Source organism: Vanessa tameamea, chromosome 31, assembly GCF_037043105.1.
Source record: "Vanessa tameamea isolate UH-Manoa-2023 chromosome 31, ilVanTame1 primary haplotype, whole genome shotgun sequence".
NCBI classification, from domain to species: domain Eukaryota; kingdom Metazoa; phylum Arthropoda; class Insecta; order Lepidoptera; family Nymphalidae; genus Vanessa; species Vanessa tameamea.
The window spans coordinates 483936-489760 of NC_087339.1; the positions used below are offsets into that span (position 1 = coordinate 483936).

The 5825-nt window shown below is 34.7% G+C and overlaps 1 long non-coding RNA gene across 1 annotated transcript; it reads right to left on the bottom strand.

Moving 5' to 3' along the window:
• Positions 1-428: 428 nt before the first annotated feature.
• On the bottom strand, positions 429-2544 carry LOC113402761 (uncharacterized). The gene is made up of 3 exons (XR_010309797.1): positions 2443-2544; positions 1401-1504; positions 429-537 (listed from the first exon to the last, which is right to left on the bottom strand). It is a non-coding gene; the product is annotated as an uncharacterized LOC113402761 (long non-coding RNA).
• Between the last annotated feature and the right edge of the window lie 3281 nt (positions 2545-5825).

Consider the following 5825-nt stretch of genomic DNA (forward strand, 5'->3'; position numbering starts at 1 on the left):
TATTGCTGCGTTCCAGCTTGAAGCGTGATTGAGGGTAACTACAGGCACAAGGGGCATCACATCTCAGTTCCCAAGGTTGGCGGGGCATTGGCAATATAAGGCATCCACTTCTATATGTCTATGGGCATTGGTATTATTGGCCAGTAGGCCTACCAATGCTAGAAAAAAAGTGATGTGAATCCAATCTCTAACCCCAACCTCCGCCACCTGGAATTGCTTCTTTGCTTTGCAGATCTTCACCAGGATATAGTCTACGCTTTATAGCACTATCCAGTTCGGTCATCAGCAATTTCTCTCTAGCAGTTCCGTGAATTCTTCTGAACGGCCTATCCATGTATGCTTGTAGAGCTTCGTCGATGACATCTCTCGCTGTTTCTGTGCTGTTCGGGTACCTTTCTATATCTTTTATAACTTTTGCAATATCCTCTATCTCCTTTTCTATATAAACGGTATCTACAACGTCGATTAGACCGTTAATATCTCTCTTTAGAACTGCACGTCTATTTTCTAACGCATATTCTGCGTATTTAAAATGATCTGAAAGAAAAAATTGATTTATACTTCGTTTTGATTTCGAAGTTCCAATGTTCAATTCAAGTGCATGTTGTGGAAGTGTTGTCCTTATGATTTCGGTTAGGGTGGCAACGCTTATAGTAGAGTAACCTACTGCGCAGCACAGTATGATGTGTGCAAAAACAAAAGTGCATTTTCTATTCCTTCACTCGCTCCATCTCCCACTCGACTACAGTGCAGGACCAATGGATTAACGATTTCTATGAATGTTTTCTGTAAACATTACCGATTGCCAATTTCCTTGCTGCTTCCAAAAAAATCTTACAACATTTGATGAGATGAGCCGAGATGGCTCTGTGATTAGAACGCGTGCATCTTTACCTATGATTGCGGGTTCAAAACCAGGCAAGCACTATTGAATTTCTATGCGCTTAATTGGTGTTCATAATTCATCTAGTGCTCGTCAATGATGAACATAATGAGGAAACCTGCCTGTATCTAAATTCAACGAAATGCTGCCAGCAGTCGGAGTTTGATAGAATAACATTTACATATTGTTAGTATTATCTCGTTTTATTGCCTCCACTGGTGACAGGAGAGCTGGTTCAGTTTTCGACCAGAAGATCGGAATTGCGATTCAACGGGAAAATGCTGCTAGCATTCTTGCCACCATTCAACGCGGTCACATTTTATGCGATTTTAACATTTATTTCTATATATATTATATGTTATTTCTATATACTTTTAATTTTATACTTTGACATTGTTTTAAAAAAAAATCTATTAAAACCTGTTAATTTTACAATAAATGTCACCTTTGGAATAAAATTCTCATGATCTGCAGCTTCAAAAGCCCCTGGACCAACGAGGCAGTTACGGTTACTTACTTAGCATAACATCAGAAGGTTCGGAGGCTAACATCTGAATCATCGCTTGGAACACTTCAGCCATCATTCCTTCGAATATTAACATTCTACCTTCAGCATTTAACCTGCAAAAAATATATTACAATACAGTATGTCTTCGTTCATTTTAGCTCCAAAAAGAAAGATAAATTAATAACTTTGACCCTGACTTGACATGACATCATTCTTGGAGATCTTAAATAATCTGTGGTCGTCAATCATCGTGGAATCGTCAAAAATGGCGGCTTAAATGTTAGCGAATAAGTTATCGGAACTTCGGAAGTCAATTTAATTGGATATAAGTAGTTAAATGTAAAAGTTTTGTTTTGTAAGCAAAGTTATAATAATCAAGAACAGCAGAGCGATTATTTACGAATTCACTTCGTATTTCACTCGTGAAATGTTGACAGCCGACTCACGGTTATACGCCATTTTGTAAAGTGTACCCTTTAATTTTTATAATTATTATAGGCAATGTCGTATATCATATTCTAACAGTTCACGCTCGTATTCTGCGGTGAATTTCAATTTTCTTCTCATAGAATGAGATCACTGAGATCTACTGATTTTTCTTGAACTCAGTATTGGAGTCAGAGTCAGAGTGGAGGAGGAGGAGATAATAGTAAGTTCTTGAGTCACAGAAAAAATGGTATTCTTGTCATTGTCACGTTGGCTCTACTGAGATCATATTAGAAGTTTGAACCAAGAATAATATTTATCTTTCTTATTTTTTATGATATATATAGGTAGGCAAATGGGCCACCTGATAGTAAGTGGTCACCACCGCCCTTTAGACGATGCGCTGTAAGAAATATTAGCCATTTCTTACATCGCCATTGCTCCACCAACCTTGGGAATTAAGATGTTACGTCGCCTGTACCTGTAGTTACACAAGCTCACACTCTTCAAACGGGAACACAACAATACTGAGTACTGCTGTTTGGCGGTAGAATATCTTATGAGTGGGTAGTACTGCATATAGTATACAAATAGCACCAAATAAAAAGTTATATTTATTTCATACCGTTGAATTTGTGAATTCAGTGTTGCTAATAAAGGCGTAATTTCTTTTGGATTCTTTTCAGTCAACATTTTGAAGAGAACAATTAAGCTTGACGTGAAACGACCTTCCTTCTTTGAGATCTCTTTTATTTTTTCGTGGAATGGATTTTTAGTTACTGGAGACGGTGTTGTAACTGTAAGAGAATATTACAAAGTAGGTTTTACCTATAATCTTCTGCTTAGGCAAATTTCCCATTTATTTTTCTTATGTTTTAATGTCTAAGGTGACCTAATGCTTTGAAAAATAGCTTAATTTGTGTTTATAATTCATCTTGTGCTCGGCGTGGAAGAAAAACAACTTGAGGAAACCTGCATGTGTCTAATATCAACGATATTCTGCCACATGTGTATTCCACTAACCCGCATTGGAGCAGCGTGGTGAAATATGCTCCAAACCTTCTCTTCAAGGGAGATGAGGCCTTAGCCCAGCAGTGGATAATTTACAGGCTGCTAATGACCTAGCTTAGTTCTCTTAGGCCATTCAAGTTTTATGCAAACACCAATGAGGTATGGGGTTTTAGTTTTGATGTCATTGGTGACGGAGTTGTTTAAATAGTGATTACGTCAGTACTAATTATATATTTAACTTATTTTTATATTGGTTTGTTTATAATCGGTTGTAAATAATATCTGACTTTTATGAATGTTCGATATATTATAATTTTTAATTTGATAATAACATTTGAGATTGTGAAACTTACGGTGATCTAAAATATCGTCGGTTATTCCCGGAAAGTAAGTTTCGAAATGAAAAGATGGTGGTGAGGATGTCTCGAAGGCTGTATTCGTCGTAACGAATATTTCCAACAAATTCTCTGTTTCTTTAGGAACAGTTATTACGTGTGATGTTTCTAAGTTTAAGGATGAAGTTCTTGGAGATTCAGATTTATCTAAAGTTTTAGTGATAGGACTATTTGTAATAGCTCCGATAGTCACATCAGTAATTGTAAAATTTTTAATTGACTCTGTATAATTTTCAACATTTGTAAAATTATTGACAACACGCGTCTCTGCTCTTGTCAGTACTGTATTTTCTGTATAATCTGTTGTTTCGTTAAGTTTAACAGTGGAAGTAATTGTAGTTGTTTCATTAGATCCCTGTCTTAGCAATGTTTGTCCATTATCATCCCAGTCTACATAATCGTAATCAAAGTAATTGTTTTTACGATAATTATTTAAATAATGTCTTAAATTATTTATTCTACGATTAAATACATCAATACTTATCGTACGTTTGTTATATATTGGTTTTAATTTGAATCCTGAAATTATTAACAAAATATTAAATTACTGGATTTCTGATTCAAATTTCAAGCAATCTTAAAAAGAGTTAAAGCAACTGTTTATTTAATAATAATCTCTTTCTCATCTAATTTCTGAACGACTTGAAAAACTACATCTTAGATCCTCGATCGAAGCTTGTACGCTAATGAGTTAACGCCATGAGTATCTTGGATCAAATCTAGAGGCTTTGATCGCTTTATCTGTCAGAGTCCCTTTTCTGTCCAATCGTTGTTTGATAGAGTAGAAATAGGCATCTCTGTTAGGTTAGGTAACGACGCTACTATTTCATGTGCAGCTTGCAAGCACCCTTGGATGATAGGTATTTGATTTATATTATTCCCGGGTGTATTCAACCTGAACTATCTTGACCTTGAATACTAAATAATTTTGCGCTAAAAGAGATATAATCTTAAAAAATACCTCGAAACGTCTGCGCGATGTGTGGCGCAAAACTGTACAACAGTAAATATATCGCAAAAAGTATCATCGAGTTAAATATTACGTGATTTATAATTCAATACGAAACTATTTACTTTGTAAGAAATATAAATATTACGAGCGATTATTTTTATTATATATCAAAACGAAATCCGTATAGTTAAATTTTATTGAATGTTAAGAATTTAAAAATACAATTTAGTTATAAATTAGATAGAAGTGATTTTTATTTACATTAATGATGATGACGAAAGAGACAGAGATTCATCAATAAAGTCGCTGGAAAAAGTATTTCGAATCATATTCTAGAAACATCTATGAGTCTAAGTAAGTGCGGATCAAGGAGAATAATTAAGAACCTTAGAAGCCTAGTAGAATGTAAAGCCAATGCTTTATACCCACCAGCAGTGCATTCTTTAAGAATTCATATTGTAACTCACTCGTGAAATGTTGACGTCCAACTAACAGTGATATGCTATTTTGATACATGTATTGATTTTATAATTATTATAGAAGATTTTACATATCATATTCTGACATTTTATGCTCGTTTTCCACGGTGTGTTTCAAGTTTCTTGTTACAGAATACCTCGACAGTGCCATGGGATGAATAAAGAACCCATGCTTGATACCCACCAGTGCCGAATGTCTCGTTCCTCACTCATTAATGTCTGACACCAATTTTAGACGCTCGGAGCCATTAATTATTATAATTATTATTACAGTCAATCTCGCATTTCCCACTCGCATTGCCCACTTGCTGAATGGAACACCTATAAAGGACACCTATAGCAGCCATTGTTGTTTTATTGATCTTTATTGTTATATCTTTGTTTAAACGAAGTAATATTTTATTTTTGTCTATTTTTGGTATAAACCATACATTCATTATATTTGAAAGGATAGTGAGCTAGTAATAACTGACAGATAAATAACATTTTCGATCCCAAGGTGGAAACACTGATTTTGATTTCCTAAAATATTAATGTCTTTGGAAAGAAATACCTCATTGATCCTCGTTACTTGATTACCCTACAAATCCTGATGCCTTGAGAACTCAAGGCTATTCTTTGGCGTAAATTTAATTAAATTAAGGACACTTATTAAACTAGGGCAATACCAGCAACATAAATTAAATGCTTTTCTTCCAAAAGTTATTGCTAGCTACACAGTACCCAACATAAATGCACAGCCTTGAGAACTGAAGGTATCAAAGTTTGTAAAATCAGAGTTTATTGGTCATGCCAATAAAGGTTATGAAATTTAAAAGCAACCAGGGATAATTGGCAGCGTTATACTACTTTCAAGAATCTCGTATTGTTCAATTGACATAATGAATACAGGATTTAAGATTGATAAAACAGGAATGTTCCATTTGCTCACAGTAATACTCACCAATACGCTATTTGGGCACTATAATATTACCCATTGTTGGCTAATCTCAAAATCAAATCTTTATTCAATATAGAAGCGTTACACTTGCTTAATTGTCAGAAATCTACCATCAGTTCTCATAATAAATACCTCGGACTTGAGAATCGGCGAAAGAAACTCAGCGGGTTTTTTTGGTCACTGTTCTTCAAATGTAAATGGTCAAAAATAACCGCATAGCCGATTTTCATA